Raw genomic sequence first — 17272 nt, 5'->3', positions numbered from 1 at the left:
AACTATTGCTCTCTCTCTCTCATTCCACTATTTTTTTACAAACACATTACATTGCATTTCGCATTACTTTCAGATTGACTGAGCCCATGTGACCTCTGCAAAAAAACAAACAAACAAAAAAAAAAAGCCTCTATATTTACTGTGAGCGATTCAGGATCAATTAAGTGTGTGTGTGTGTGTGTGTGTGTCTGTGTTTGTAGGTCAGCGTTTTTAAGCACTGCCTATCATCTGAGAGGCTGTGAGCCATCAATGACTAATGTGTCAGTCTGTCACAGTCAAGGACCTACCATATGGCGCCAGTGCCCCCCCCAATACCCCACCACCACCACCCCCACCACCACCCCTCCCTATTTAAACTAATGGGTGGGCAGGGAGAAACAGTGCAGCTAACTAACCACACTTCCTGTCTGTAGTTGGGATGCAAATGTCAAGCGGTTTCTTTTATCAATCAATGTCCATAGTAGCAATTAATAATTGATTAAGCATGAAAGCGTATAAGATTAAAAAAAAAAAGAAAAAAAGTGCAGCAATGCATTGATATGAGACGCTGATAACGCATTTCTAATTAATCAAAAGTCTTAAAAGATAATTAAGGCTAATTAACAGAGCTAGTTTGTAGTAAGTGCATCTTATGAGCTGGCCCATGTGCTGTGCCAATTAGAGCGGGCTCAGACTGTTGAGGGGCGGCCCAGAGGCAGAGCGGAGCTGCGGCCACCTTACCCAGGAAGCCCTCCAATTACCTCCCAGCAGGTGCGGTGTCTGGTTGACTCACGAGAACACATGATGCACATGAGGAACCTCAAAGATCTGAGGCACTCTATCCATCTTTCTGGCAGTCTTGTTGTCTCTGCCCCTCCCCTCTGTGCCTGTGTGACTTTTAATTAAATATTTTTTCTTTTTCTCCCATCACCCTCTTTTTATCTTCCTTCCTCATTTTGTTTCCCCCTAAATTGAAAGTAATTCCAAAGATATCGACCGAGTGAAATCGAGGTATGGGAGAGTTGTTTTTTTTACTATGCTGCGTTTTCTACTATATCTTCTCTGTATGAGAGTCAGAGGCAGCTGATGTGACCTAACCTTGCCACCACATGGTGACTACCATGCCAACCCCCACTTGCATTCCTGCTGATGAGACGCTGGCCCGTGACAGTCCATCAGCGTTTCCCCCTGGTACGAACCACTGCGGCGCTCTTTTGTTTTTCCCCACTTAAATCTCCCCAAAGTCACTTTCAAAGTCTGTATTTAATAATCAGCTAGTAAGAAGATGTGTCACGGGTCAAGCTGGACCGCGTAGCAGTATAGCTATTGGTGGTCTGTTGCCTTCGCCATCATCTATATCATGCGGCTGCAGCACAGAGTGAAGTCAGCATCCTACAGCAGAGATGGAGTAAAAGTAAAAATGTGATTTCAGCTCTATAAATATCGAGTCAGATTGATATTTTCACACTCAGAGACTGTCAAAAACATCATGCTAATATTAACACTAACTGCACTGTTGCAATTCTATTAAATAAAAAAAATCCATATATTTTAATTAATGTGCATGTTTTGGGTTAAAACAGAGGATATATGATATATTATAGAGAATATCTTCCATTATCTTTGCTGATTTTTATTATTATGACTAGAGGACAAAAAAAATGCAATTTTCTTAATTAATTCTTACTGAAGGGAGCAAACTCTTTGTCATCTTACACATATTAGAAATTCAATTATTCACAGTGTTTGCTGTATCTCTCGTGTGTTTTGTGCTGCTTATAGCCACTTTCAGCACCAGATTCACTACGTTATATTGTAAATATGTACATTAATGCATGCTTAACTGGCAATGTAGTGCAGCTCCAAACACCCCTTAGTGATCAAGAAGAGGAAATGAAAAAGACATTTCTTAACAAATTTTCAGTTGTTATACGGCTGGAACCAGCTCCATTTCAGAAGCAATTTTCAATACCAAACCCCACCGCTGTGTCTGTCATTAGAGTTTATGTGAACATGATTTTTCCCCTTGTGCCTTCGCCACGGCTTCTAAAAGATTAGCAGTGGCGCTGGGAAGCCATGTCCAATGCGCTCACCAGGACTTCCCGTCGCCAGTGGAACCTGCGACTCATGAAGCTGTTCCACTGACAAAGCCTTGGCCCCCGTTTCGAACCTTGCAGAAGCAAGTGTGTCAGCCATGCAAAATGGAGAACAGATGTGGTATACGGGCGAGAGTAATATAGTCTTAGGCTGCCTCCACTGCACCTGATGATATGGAGCCAATAGGGGCATTTGTCAAATGCAATCAGGTGTGATGGAGGGAAGAGATAGAGAGAGAGAGGGAGGGAGCGAGGGGTAGGGGATGAACAGCTTGAGCCCTGCCAAACCCTCTTCAGAGCATCAGCTGTGTGGGGGACAGAGACCAAAACATGTGCGAGTATTACTTATAACAAGCCTTAATCACACAGGAGACTGTTTCTAAATCACACCGTGCTGCATTTCTATGAGAACATTTAAACTGTGGATGATTTACAGTGCACACTGAAATGTTAGACCCAAAAAAAAAAAAAAAAGGTGCACAAATTTTCTAGAAATGCCACGAGGTCAGATTTTAATCAAAGGTAAGAGACACTCAACTCTTCATTTCTGTGTGAACTATGGAGCTATCTCTATTCTTGCTGCTCTTTTCTAAGCCTATAAAAAGGTCCACAAGGTCAGAATAAAGGCCAGTCCAGTCCCCTGAGTAGGGCACTTGAATGGAAAGTCTGAATCTGATTTACAGTTTGGCCGCATGTGCAAGCTGCCAATGACTGGGCGCCCAGCCAGACAAGAGTAGAGTGGGAGGGTAGAGGAGTGTGTCTGTGACGCTGCAGGTAGTAATGAATGCCGGCCCTGTCTTAGGATGAACAAACATCGTGGGTTTTTTTTCCTTTATATATTGACACGATTATATTAACAACAGAGAGCAATAATAAAAGCTACAAGGTGTGTGATGAAACAGATATCAGATCCACATCAAACTAAATTATACAAGGAGAATTTTGATCCATGTCAGTGACGTGTGTTACACTTTTAAACTCCACTCACACTGACAACTTTACCTCCTTTATGTAAACGGCGGATCACATCTCTTCCTGCATGTGTTTTACCCTTAAAGCAGATGGCAATGTGGCAATTTAGTTAAATGATTCCTAATTAAAAGAGGAACACCATTGGCGGAAAATGTGCACTCTGCACAAAATCATCTTCTTTCTTTTTTTTCCCCTTCGCATTGCCAAAGCAAAACATTCAACCAATACACGGACATAATTCTGACATATGTGCCACTTTTTCACTAATTCAAAATCTGTTGCACCATGGGATGGAACTCATGCTGTGTAAATACCATTCACTCTCTAAAACACATTAACCGCAGTCATGTGTCCATGCGTTCTTCTTTTAGAGTACTCAATGCCACAAAGAAGAATTCCTAAAGATGAAAGCAAAAGGTTTGAAGTCAAATGTGAATTACATGAACTGGCTCACTGATTTCAAGGTGTATGTATGTATATATATGTCATAGTTATTAAGATTGAACATGTCCAGACAGCTACATTTAAGATTTATGTGATATAACACCATATTGTTAATACACATTTGTAATTATATGTCACAGATATACTGTACCGACATAAGTAACAAGAGATGCAGTACAGAAATGCCAAAAAATAAATCTGAGGTAACTCAGAATTGCCCTTCAGAAATAATGACAAATAATATATCATCTGAATCTTTTTCAACTCTCAAATATTAACATTGGTACCAGTCCCGAAATCCATCATTGGCTGATCACTGATCATAAAGTACCAGGCAGGTAAATAATACAACATGCCGTGTGTGGGCGCAGGTGGCCGTCTCCATTGTAGCATGTTCGGGCATGTCAGCTCAAACATGGGCATTTCAGGTGTGTGCAAACACTCGCTGGCATCACCTACGCTACCACACAGCTGCAGCTTAGTTGGCTGGATGAAGACAAGCAGGGCACACTGCCATGTTTGGACTATACGTTGGGAGACTTGTGTGTTGTAGGGAAAAAAACACATAGGAAAAATATGGCAGTAAAGAAACTGGATATAAGGGCTGTGCATCCACATCCATTTTATTCCATTGAATTCCTGAAGATGGACATTATATATCCCCACAATCTAAAACGCTGCATTCACTTTGTGATCTAGCAGGTGGCTAACCTGTTTCTTTTCTCTATTAAATGAATGAAAACAGTGTGTGTGTCTTTTTGAATTTGTTTGTTTAGTGATGTCGAGCGGGCGGGCCCATTAAGATGTGCCACGCTTTTCAGCGTGTCACTTCCATTCACATACCGTGCGAGGTCTGAGCCAAAGCAGGCACGGCACAAGCAGATGGTCAAAATGACAATTACTTCCTGAGTCGGTTTTGTGGAGAAAGAGCACACTCGATTCAGACTGCATGTGCAGAGAAGGGGGTTTACACACAACTTCAAGTATGAAACTTATCCCAGGATGTGAAAAACAAAGCAAATAGATCCACGTCGTACTAGGTTATATTCATATTTTGGCATTTGGTGACCAAGCTTCAATAAAAAACACAGCTGTAATGACACAGCAAATGAGCACCTACTATTTCCTGTTTTTTTTTTACACACAAATATCCTCTCATTCACACGATGAGTTGGCAGCTGGAGGACTCGCTGGCAGACGATTCAATGCAATCAACCCGTCACTTGAGCACGATAACAACTGTCCTACTTTGTGCTCACCTCCTATCAAATTCAAATCAAATCAAATTCAAAGCTGTTTCCAATGTGATTCTGTCTTTTCTCTACAACATAGTGGCAGCAGCTAACGCAAACCGCTCACGCCGTGACAGTCTGTGCTCGCTAAAGGTTTAAAGCAAAGCCTCCGAGTTAAAACAAACCGCCTGCAAACTTTTATTTGAGGGCAGTGCAATTGTCCTCTGTGAGGATCTGACAAAAAAGAAAGCCAAAGACAAGCTCGCTAAAATGTTAAGTGACACTAATGTGGTCAAGCTGATTCAATGAATTTGTGAAATAGGATTTCTGCTGGGAAAATACGCACACCAGTTGGTCCGGATGTCAGCGAGAGAGAGAGAGAGAGAACATTAACATATTCCTGTGTCTGTCATAAACAACATCCAGTACAGCTGGGTTCACCTCAACCACTAGAGGGAGAAATAAGCTGTGATTTACCTCAAAAGAGAGTCAGGTATGCAGAGCATATATGGAGAGGTTCATTTGTCAAATTAGAACTGAGATGTATAGTCAGTCTTGTACTCACACGCACCTTTTCAGTGTACATTCTTTTATTCTAATGGGTAAGTCATCTTTAAAAAAAAAAAAAAAGACACGACTGCGCCTCGGTGGCTTTTACAATGTGTGTTCAGCTGGAAGAGACTGATGCTGGGCTGGCAGTGGGCTTATCAAAAAACAAGTTGAGGCAACCCTCCAGGAGGCGAGACACAGATGAGGATAAAATCCATGCTTCTGCTCAACTAACCATCAAACCTAATTACCTGTGGATAGGACTTATGGGCCACATGTTGGGTTCAAAGTTTCCCGATCAGGAAGTGACTTGGGAGGGAGCATATATGTGTGTGTGTGTGTGTGTGTGTGTGTGTGTGTGTGTGTGTGTGTGTATGAGCCTGGTCAATGTGTCCGTGACAAAAAGATTAGGCTTAGAGATGAGACTTGGTGCCAGATCTTGGCTCTGTGCCATTAGTTCAATCAAGCAGATTTATTTAGCTTTTAGACAATTCGACCAGAACCCCGAGATACCACTTGAGAAAATAAGGCAAAGATTATTCATGGCGTGGCAGCTAAGACAGAGATCTGTTGTCACTCTCTGGGATCGTATGCACGTCGGCTCACTCACTACATTATTCCCTTCTGAGAGGGCAAGTGCGCTGTTTTTTCGATAAAACACACACACACACGCACAAGAAGGTGTAGAAATAGGAGTAAATCAAAAAGGGGTCAGCATAGCAAAGGAAAACATAATGACTGCCATGTACTTCAATACACTCACATATGCGAAACAGCCTATAAACATGAACACGCAAGATGAGTCGTGACCCAAAGTAAGTAATGAGACCAAAAAAAGGTTTCATATAATTAACGATCACCTCTAATGCTGCTGACGTGGCGTTAAATTCATTCAATCCTCTGCGCGATGCTATATATATTCCGCTGGTTTTCGCATTTTTTTGTATGATACATGGTGCATCTCTACCTCTACCGATTCAAAAAGAAGGATCATTTTAACTTAACTAACTTGTAACTCCATCGTTATCTTCCTCTTCACCCCTCTCCCAATGCAGAAACACATTTACAGAAGAAGAACGGCTTCACAACTTCACCATCTACCACTGATCCAAGCTGATTTGCTGATACAAGGTGTGGCAGAAATAAATAAAATCCACTACTCTTGGTTTAGCACGGTGATATAAAAAAAATAGTATTATTATTGTCATTGCTACCTTTATTCCATGGTGATTTTGTTTTATTTTAACATGTGTCTACTGTTGTCTACTGATGCAGATATCTAAAAAGCCTCAAATGTTGACGACAAGCAACATAAGTCTTGGCATTACGCTGTCAAGATCCATCGAAGTTTCCCTGTAAGTTGCTGACTGTCACACAAGTTGCCTCAGGTATAAATGAGCTTTTATTATTATCAGAGAGTGACATATGCTCCCTTCAGTCACCACAAAAAGACCTGAGAAATAGTAAAGGAGCCACTTTACTAATACAGTATTTCACCCAATTAAAGCTGTCTGGTAATTGTTTAATCAGTTAATGATCAGAACAACCAAAATTCAGCCAGTTATTGCTTGTGATACCCTGATTACCTGATACAAATATTATTTAATTATTGATTAAATCTGTTAGAAATTTTGCTGCTTGGTTTGGCAAGGCATTTAAAATGTGCATTAAATTTAATGCAGCTTAATCAGAAGTGGGTGCTGTAGTTAAAATCGATTCAAGGACACGCCACACATAGTTTGTCTAACTGACACCAAACTTTGCATTTACGTCCATCTATCACATTCGCAAATATGCCACTTGGACCCCAGAAGTCCACCAGAAATGTTTAGCTTTGGACATTTTCAGGATGTTGACGTAGCCAATGAATCAGCCCAACAATCTACTATTTGCACCATAGGTGTAGTCTCTTCTGGTCTTACAAGTTCAAAGGAAACAACAAGAACATGCTGCAGACCCAAGAATATAAATCTGAATTAGATTTCTAAATTGCATTGCATCTTGTTTTAGCCACCTTGCCGACTCTTGGTTGTTTCCATTGCCTGCGAATCAAATGAGAGCTTTGATTAGCTCTATTAACTAAACACACACATGCAAATAGGTGGATAAGTGGACTCATTTTAAACTCAGTCAGTGGTCAATTTAGATCTGAGTAATTGTTCTTTGCAATGCTCTGTAAACAGCGTACATGTGTAGTTTTTAGGCCCTCTCTGTGAAGGAGATGAGAGGAGGGAGTCGTTTTACTGTATAGGTGCTGACATTATGAATTAGCTAATTAATTGACACCCACAGTGAGTATACTCTTATGCAGTGACCTCTGTCCCAACAAAGCCATAGATGAGTTACTCCAGAAACAGCTGTACATAGTAATAGAATACAGTACATGAACTAGAAGTTATAGAGGTTCTTAGAGTTCTATAGAGTTCTTGGGCTCTGGGGATGGTCTTTGGTCTCTAGACCAAAACATCTCAATAACTATGTTTAAGGTTGTATGATGATAAACTGAAATTATTTAAAATAATGTCAGCCTGTTGCTCTAGTGCCACCGCATTTTGGATGTTTTTAAGTTTGGTAATCATGTTGGCAAGACATGAATGGATTGCTACAGCACTGGCCTCTATTAGATGATAAAAATATTAGCAGGATATTAGGACAAAGGATATACCGTAATTTTCTGACTATTGAGTGCACCTGAATATATAAGCCGCACCAGCTAAATTTGAAAAGAAAATACATATATAGGCCGCACTTGAATATAAGCCGTTTATATAAGCAGTTTTCATGTTGTAACATCATCAAACTGTGCCTGAAAATCAGCAGTACGGCACCAACACACCGTCAACACGGGATGCCAAGATTACATGCAGTGGCTCTATTTCCTTCTTTGATGGTCAGATCAATTGCCTTTAACTTAAAAGCTGCATCATGTGCATTTCTTCGTGCGTTTTCTATGATAATCTTTTCCCACGTCTGTCTCACTTTTGAGTTTACTGCTAGAGAGTGCCCCTCATTGGCCATTGGCCAGTAAAAATCTATAAATTAGCCGCACCGCTGTATAGGCCGGGTTCAATGCGTGTAATAAAAGTAGCAGCTTATAGTCCGAAAATTACGGTAGGTTTGATTTGGGAGTTGTTCCTCGGACAAGCTGTATAAATATAAGGGCACTTACCGTTTTATCAAAATTTGGTAAAGACAGTTCCTGTGTGATGAGACTAAGACTGACAAGACGACATTTTAGCCAGCCTGCTGCATGGCTGTCGTGTCTTCTCATCTAGTATGAATAATACAGAATAAAAGCTGCCAAAACGAGTACATCTCTAAAATGAAATGGGAAGAGAAGAAAGAAAAAAATTCAAGCAAAGTTGATGACAAAAGATCTGTATGCGACACAAGAAACAAAAGAGAAACCACTGCGTTCACATGTTTTGCCTAAACTACATTTTTCATTGCAATTACCCCATTTTGTTTGGCCTACTTACTCTTCCCCAGCAAAATATTACTGGATGTAATGAGTCTGTCAGTACCAATGTTGGATTTTACACTCGTATCAAAATGAAACCTAACAAGCAATCCCTAACAACTATATGATTTAAGATATTCGATGACTTCAGGCCTTAGAACTGGATAATCTAACACATTTAACAGACCTAAGGATATCCAGACACATGTAGACACGCAGGAGTGAGCAGTTAAGTGTTTCAGATAAGTGAAACCTTTGAGACTTCATTAGCCCTTCACATCAAACGCCAGCACATTGTGTACATTTCTATGTAAGAACATTTACCCGGTGATTTCAAGAAGGCGACGCGTGGGAGGCACTCGTAGCATGAGCACGAGCTGCCTGTGGACCTGGTCACATTGCGGTAGGTGGCTGAAGAAGCACAGGCAATGGGCTACTTAAAGCCTTTTTTTTTATACTGAATTCCCATTGTGCTATATAACAAAAGACATACTGTCAGTGGCATCAATCATATGCTACACTGATGCCATGTTTCCCTCGCTTTTAATGTAGCTGCTTTCATTTCCATTCCACAAAAGGCAGGTATATTAAGAGAATATGATCAAATCCTGGTAGCCATGAGCTACCAGGATTGAGCAGTACATCTTTTTCTTTTCACAGGTTTATCTAAGCTGCAAGTTTAGTCTTCTTTGGATTTTTTTTTTTTACTGCTTTTCTCTATGGATTCATTTTGCAAAATCCAATACTGGAGCTGGCAAAGGTTGTCAACATTTGAAAAAAAGAAAAAAAAAAAGGAATATTGAATTTTCTGTTTACTACACACCTCTAAAATGTGAATAAAGCATCAGAGTTGCGGTTTAAACTCAAGCATTCGATTGCCATCATCTTGCTGTTTAGGCATTTTGGATAAATCCATCCGGAGGACCGCACAAATACCTTTAGCAAATGTCTCAGGATCCATAAAACTGTGTATCAGCTCAGATGTACAACGAGCATTGTGCATCGTCATCATTTGAGCGGTACTGTGTCAACTGCCTGTTCACCAGGTGGTGCTGAGTCATGGTTCATGCTCACTGGTTTGCTGAAGCTCTACAAGGGGTGGCAGTGGTGGGGGATGTGGGGCACTGACAACCCTCTGTTACGATCCAATGAAGATCAAAAAGGGTTATTTGGGTTGAAAAGCGGTTTTGCATCCTCTTTAAAAGCCTATCACATGAGAGCTGAAATTTGACACCATCATTTTGTTTCTCATTTGGCTTTGACATGCAGGGCACGAGGTCTGTCACTCAGAGACCGGCACCGGCTTCTGTGGACCTCAACTCAAATATGCCTGTCTCTGCTGCTCTTAAAACATGCCTTTGAGACAAAGCACGGAAATATGTTCCATCCATCCATCCATCCATCTTTCTGAGAGGAACTGAGAGGACTACGTTAGTTAACGGTAAAGAAGCTACTTAACCCTAAAATTTGAATCCACAGTCAACACACCATTAGCCTGGGTGCTTATGAGCACCCTTTTTGCAAGTTGTTATGGCAGTCTGTGGTTGTTTCCCATTCCTATTCCCCCCTAATGATGGAAGAGGCTGAGTTCAAGTTTGCTAGAGTTCAACTGTGTTATTTATTCTTTATGATGCTTTGGTAAACTATTCATATTCGAGGTGTCAACTCTTGACCCCTATGAAGTCTGAGAGATGGCATCATGTTTTGACTCGAGTAAAACCTGAGTAAACGTTACATATGTAAGAAGAAAGTATCAAGGTATTGGCAATAAAGCTGTTGAAACTCCTCTGTTTCTGTCAGTTACAGCAAAGTGTTCAGTATTTGCATCAAGCATTCTGAAAAAGGTTCCTGTGGGACCCTGTTTTGTTTGTCTGGCACACGTGCAGGCACATGCACGTGCATTTGGGTGATGTGATACTTGGTCCTTCAAATGGTGTCACATTATCACATTATTCCACTGATCTACAGGGGGTGGTGACGTGCCAAGATATGCTGCGATGTGCAAGCAGAGACAGGGAAGGAGAAGAAGAAGATGCAAACTAAAACATGGATGTGAATTATGCTGAATTATCCTCAGATTTTATGAGGAAGGAAATTAACTTGACATGTTTGTTAGACCTCACAATGTGTTTTGGTGAGCAACGCTGAATGTACATATAACTTTTGCACTCCACAGGGCCCCTTTAATTTCATGCACTCACATAATTTTACAATTATCTTCATGATTTGAGCCAATTTGGAGTTTAACAGACACAAATCTGCAACAACAAAACACGCTAAATGTAGTTTTCTCAAAGCATTCTCCCTTGCATTACTGCTGTGCCAGTCTGCCACCCTTCAAGCCATTTATTCCATGCCAATCTTTAAAAACATACACGCAGCACATATCAATACATATTTCCCATCCATCTGGGGAAATAAACCCATCTTCGAATCGCGATTCCTAGGGACGTTTTCTCCCACATGGGATTCCCATAGGACTAAATTGCAGTTTGCAAGGCTGAGATGGAGGCGTGGAGGTGGATGCGTCCACCTCCACACCAGTCTGATGGTGAGACTGCTGCAAATTACTCATGACACTTCCTCTGATGACATTTTTCAACCCCCCTCCCCGATGAATGGCATCTCCTGCCCCTCTCTACCATCCATCCACCAGCCCCACCACCACCAACACCCTACCCCAACATACACATTAATTCCCCCTTCTATTCGTGTCACAATAGCACAGCAGAGATTGCTGCCTCCTGCCTTCACCTGATTGACCCTTTGAGCAGGTGCTGGATCTGATCCAATCACAGTCAATCTTCTTTAAACATTTCATTCTTTAAGCAGAACAGGGGCTCAAAATTCCATCATTCAATGACCCGATCAGTCGCCGATAACACAATCAAGCCAATCCCGGCTTATCCCGAGGGAGCCATTTCAGGAGGGACAGCTGGGAGATGAGACTACAGACCTACAGAAAGGTGTCAATCTCCCCTGATCCACAGCTCTCTTTGTGAGCTGCCTATACTGCACGGCGTCTAGTTGTCGGAGGACACCGTGTGATAGGTATTTCTAAGGATCAGCAATAGTCAAAAAATCAATTTAATCTTTTGTTAAGGGTCTGATCTTTTAAGTAAAAAAAAAAAAATCAGAAACCTGCAGTAAAGACACTGGCATTAACGCACACAAACACACACGTTTGTTCTCTCATACAAAGGCAGACACACACACACACAAAAAAAAATAATATGAATAGTACAGCTCAATTCTTCAGCGGCCATTTAAAAGCTACTCTATTGGAAATGTTGCTGGGCCACTGGGCAAATAAAGGTCAAGGGGGATATGAAATAGTTTGTCTAACTGGCCCTTTCCCCCTGTGTGTCCCTGCAGCACCACGTCCGTACCCACATTCATAGCCAATTCATTTATATTGCTGTGCCCTTCTCACTGCTAGTCTCAGTCACTAACTACAAGTGACTGCAATGAGATTGAAGCCTCTGGCTAAATCTCCACTGCAAGGCACATGCTCCATCATTGCTGCTCTGATCACTCCTTATAATCACTGGAACCAAGACTATATCCTCAACTGATTGGGTGAGCCGCAGCAGAGAGGAAACAATCACAGAATGTCAGCGGATGATGGACACCCAAACGCTGGAGTAGCAGTGGTCACTGTGAGCTACCATGTAAATGGCATGCAAATGTGCACCTGCACTAGCCGAGGAAGTGGAATGAAGGACTGTGGCCTTTTGATTAGGTTCTTTTCGCTCATATAAAGTGCATTTCTTTTTTCCCCCCCTGCATTAATCACCCATGTTTGCTATTTTAGCTTTCTTCAGAGCCCTCATCACTTCGGTAAAAAGTCCAAAGTGCATTTAATGTGCGCCTTCACAGTTTCCAGTTTAAGCCCCCGTGGGCTGTCGTGTGTTGAGCTTGATAATAATGATAATAAGGTTATTTCTAACTCTGCAAAGATAACATAAGAACGATGATATCAATGACATGACATCAATGATTATTGCTGATTCGTAATTTAGATGCACTTTGGAAGGGCTGCCACTAAAAGTAGCTAAAGGTTTTAATTAGAATACGCAGCTTCACTAGATTAGAATAATGCACGACAGGCTGGAACAGTTCAGTCTGCTAGCTTATCCTCAACAAAAAGTCGTCTTTAAGTCGTTTACTAAAAAACCTTCAGTGCTGTTAAAGGCCTAAGCACTGAGCGCTCGGGCCAGGTATGCAAAATGAATTCCTATAGTCTTTACAGACGGTCACACAGCTATTTTTCTGGCATTTACGAAATCTAAGGGCATGCAAAATGTCAGCTGTGGTATTAGATTACCAAAAGCCCCGGAAAGAATTTCATGGACTAACCAAGGAATCTTTTTTTTCTGATGCTCTTATAATTTCCTCTCATCTGGTTCCTCTCCATGAAAGTATGAGAGAAGTATGCGGACGCTCGCCTAGCCAGAGGTGAAACACAACGAGGACAGCATGTTGCTGCTGCTGCAGGCTGGTCTCCTGTGTTGTGACAATGATCTTTCCATCATGTCATTCCTATCGATATCTTCCATTACCCTCTAAGAGGTGTCACTCTTTTTTTTCTCTTTACGTTAAAAACATTGTCTAATCTTAGGACTCCAGGGTGCCTCGCTCTGCTTTGCAAGTCTAAGTCTCTGTAGTGACCTTTGTGTGTCTACCTTTATCCCAGTGGCAGTGAACTAGTTAAGCTCCACCTCCTCCTCCTCCCATTCAACTCCACCTCCAGGATCTGGCTCTAGACCAGTGGAGCATGAGAACCAGGACAGCCTGGACATAAAGGGACGATTGTGGCAACCCAGTGACATGGAAGCAAGTAGCTCTGATTAAACTAAAAGTCAGCTTGCAGGCTTGCGCGGCGAAGCCCGGCCAATGGACAGGAGTGAAGAGAGACCGAGTGAGTGAGCAGGACTTGTTTCAGCTGAGCCAAATAAGGGGCACTATGAGATGCACTCAAAGCCGATTACAATAAACCAATGAGGAAGCATTAGCCACCCCTGCTAATAATGCCTTTAACTGTGGGGAGAGCTCTTTTCATGCCTGGGCAGGGCTGTGCCGGTTACGTCACGTCCAAATTTATAAGGTGTCATCACACCATCTCCCGTCTTTAATCAACTGCTTGCCTCAGTGGAACATTTTTGGGGTGGTTGGGTGTTTTGTTAACAGGTGTTTGATTTATTGGAAAATAAGAGGGCATTGTATGCCAGCATAAAAAAAACAAAAAAAAAAACAAAGAATACTTCAGAGATTAAGAGATCAACATAACATGGAACACATTCCCCATTTATACAAACATCCTGCCCTGCTGAAAATAAAGTCTTTTTACCTTATTAAACCTTTGCCTGATATGAAAACTGGATTATTTTAGTCTCTTTACCCAATTGTTTTTGCAGGTGTAGATCCGAAAGTAATACTCTCTGCAAGCACATCTGCTGTTCTTTGGCCGCCCCTGACCTTTGACCTCAGAGCAACTGAGTCTCTAAAGGACTGGGAAAGTATTAAGACATTATGCATAATAATATAAAATCTCTTCCGTTCTGTCACCTCTACAGGCTGATATTTAGGGGGCGTGGGGGTGGGGGGGGTCTGCTTGTTATGCAAGCCACACGCAAAGGCAAAGGGAGGAAGTTAAACGCATTTTAAATACTTAAATGGCCGCGCCTACTGCAAATATAAAAACAAAAATCAGGCAACAGAATGTCAGCAGGAGAGGCCTACATATGAGGAAAATAAATAAATAAATAGAATGTGATCTCTGAGGGCTAATATTGTCTTTTGTTACAAGGGAGAAGTCAGCACAGCAGCACAAACAGCACACTGCTTCATTTGACTTTATTGCAAGACAGAAAGAGCAGCAGCCTCCAGTTAAGAGTCCTTGAATATAAAGGGAGGGCCGGCAGTGTTGATAAGATTGTCTCATCTGGCCTGCAGTGTAGCCTGCCTGAGTAAAAAAAGAAAAAGAAAAAAAGAAAAAAATGGAGGGCAGGATGTGGCTACTATTAGGCAGGTAATGGGATCCATCTGAGATGCATTAGAATCGGCCAAACAAAATCACACTTCGGTTCTGTTCGAATGACTGTCGCCGTCACTTTCGAATGCACGCCTTCAGCGTGTACTGTAGGCGACAGAGGGTAAAAAAAAAAAAAAAAAAAAAAAGGGTGGAGGGTAGGTGGTGGTGGTGGTGGTGGGGGGAGGGCTCTGGCTATGGAGGAGCTCCTCTGAAGTTGTGCCAAGCTCGGGCATGTGCTCTTTCCTAATGGTGACGGCTGGGAGAGTGGCATTGAGACTGATGTGCATGAGAGCTGTCAGCCTCTCCCCATAACAAACGCCACCTCTCTCTCTCTCTCTCTCTCTCTCTCTCTCCCTCTCTCTCTTTCTCTCCCTCTCTCTCTCTCTCCCCCTCCCCTCCTCCCTGACAGAATGGAGACAGAAGGGAGGGACTGAGGGAGGCGATGCAGGGGTGGTGTGTGTGTGTGTGTGTGTGTGTGTGTGTGTGTGGAGGTTACAGACAGAACCTGTGACCCAATTGTGGCCACACCAGCTGTTTCTCCTCCACTGCCTCCCAACCACCGCCATCTCTGTAGACCACATCCTGCTAATTGGCCTATGCTGCCACACACACACACATACACACACACACACACACACACATAAATACAGCGTTTCCTAAATATCAGTGAAATGGCTTGTTCCCAGTGAGGAAGAACATTTGCCGGTGCCTTAAGCTGTAGTTGCGTGATGATTGATAAGTGCTTCAAAAACGTGCTTCCCAGAAATATAAATGACTCACTGCCCGGCCACCGTGCTGGCTAATGTCCCCCCCCCTTGACATGCACATTGGCGGGCAGACGGACAGACGGATGGACAGACAGACCGAAAGATGGAATGACGACTGACTGACAGACTGCCACCAAGATTCCATGGCGGGGAAACTGAATTAATTGGCTTTCCCTTCTGCGGATAAGTCCTCCGAGTTTGTGTGTATGTGGGGATAATGGTAGGTTGCAGTGACAGGCAGGTTATTTAATAAATCCTGGGATGTGTACGGCAGAAAGGAAGAACACACAGGAAACAGAAAGAGAATGATACCCCCCCTCCCTTTTTTTTGTTTTTTTAACTCTGCATCTCGTCTGCCATTGCCCACAATATCTACTCTGATTTCCTTTTTGCTGAAGACACTCAAACCTGCTCATAGACACACGCGGGCACACGCACACACACACACACACACCTAATCATGCACCCACATAAATACACTTAATCGCTGACACACTCACGCATGGGCGAGAGCAGTGCTGCAGACACATCCAAGCATGCACAAGTAGGCTATAAAGGCACACGCAAGAAACATGCACGAGATCTCGCTCAATCAGTCTGATTTGTTTGTTTCCTCCTAAGCATTTGAGGATTCCTCAAGGAGGGAAAAAACTTTGTATAATCAAGTCAATTATGTCATTCAATCAAGTCGAAAATCATTTCGAGCCCTTTCTCAGATCCATTGATTGCGAAGTCGTGCTGAATATTTGCTTGCTGCGTTCTATTGTGCAAATAAGACCATCTTTATTTGGAACGGCGGACCAGGCCATGGTGTGGTCTGAAAAGCCACTTCCAGCAGATAAAGAGCAAAACAAAGTCCTTCACCTTGCTCGCTTCCAGTCAAGAAAATAAGACAGGGGGTTTTATAGGGGAAGGCTTGTTGCATATTGTCTCTGAACAAAAAAAAAAAACAGTTTCTATTAATCTATAACAGCTCTTTTGTCTCCTTCAGCACATGGTACATTATGTGCCCATGAAAAATCCATCCTCGGTGACATTGTTTAAACTCAAGGTCAAGTGCTGATGTTACAGGGACTGTATCAGCTGAAGGTGACCTTGACTGATGTGGAATATGACATGAGGGAAATGGATCTCCGCTCAGTGTGGGGAAATTATCTGTGAAATGCTGCCACTGTATCAAAGCCTGTTTTCGCGTGCGCACATGCCCAAGTACGTGCAGACACACACACACACACTTGGGAGTGAATGTGTGTGTGTGTGTGAATATGCATGTCCTTGTATGATAGGGTGCGCATATATGCCTCACTCAGCTGGGGGTATTGGTCATGAGAACAGCTTGCAGAAACTGCTGCAGCAAACAGGAACAAACAGCTGAATGTGAGACTCTGCTGAATGTTTCGTGGGAGTGTTTTTCCCTCAGACCACACTGGAATAGTGTTGCTACAATCTCAAAACCCCAACCCTTGATTCCTTCATAGCTATATTTCTAATGTCATACTGTCATAGATAGGAGACAAACACATTTGTTTTGGGGTTTTTTTTTGTCTTTTTGTTGCCCGGTGGTTTGGTCATGACAGCTGCTTGCCATTGCTTGTTTGCTCTGTAAGCAAAATGCATGTTGTTGACCGGGCATGTTGGAGGCTGTGTGAAGCTTTTTGCCATATCTTCAGTTGTTTGCTTGTCACGTTAGAGATTTATTTGTCCCGCAAACAGGAAAGGACACAAAACTGGTGCCACTG

At 42.4% G+C, this 17272-nt stretch overlaps 1 protein-coding gene across 7 annotated transcripts in view; it reads right to left on the bottom strand.

The window, feature by feature from the left end:
• Positions 1–17272, bottom strand: part of LOC104934384 (RNA-binding protein Musashi homolog 2) — a 235498-nt gene that overhangs the window by 143756 nt on the left and 74470 nt on the right. The window lies entirely within an intron of this gene.

This window comes from Larimichthys crocea, chromosome XXII, assembly GCF_000972845.2.
Source record: "Larimichthys crocea isolate SSNF chromosome XXII, L_crocea_2.0, whole genome shotgun sequence".
NCBI lineage: Eukaryota > Metazoa > Chordata > Actinopteri > Sciaenidae > Larimichthys > Larimichthys crocea.
This window is presented reverse-complemented; position numbering and strand designations above follow the sequence as displayed.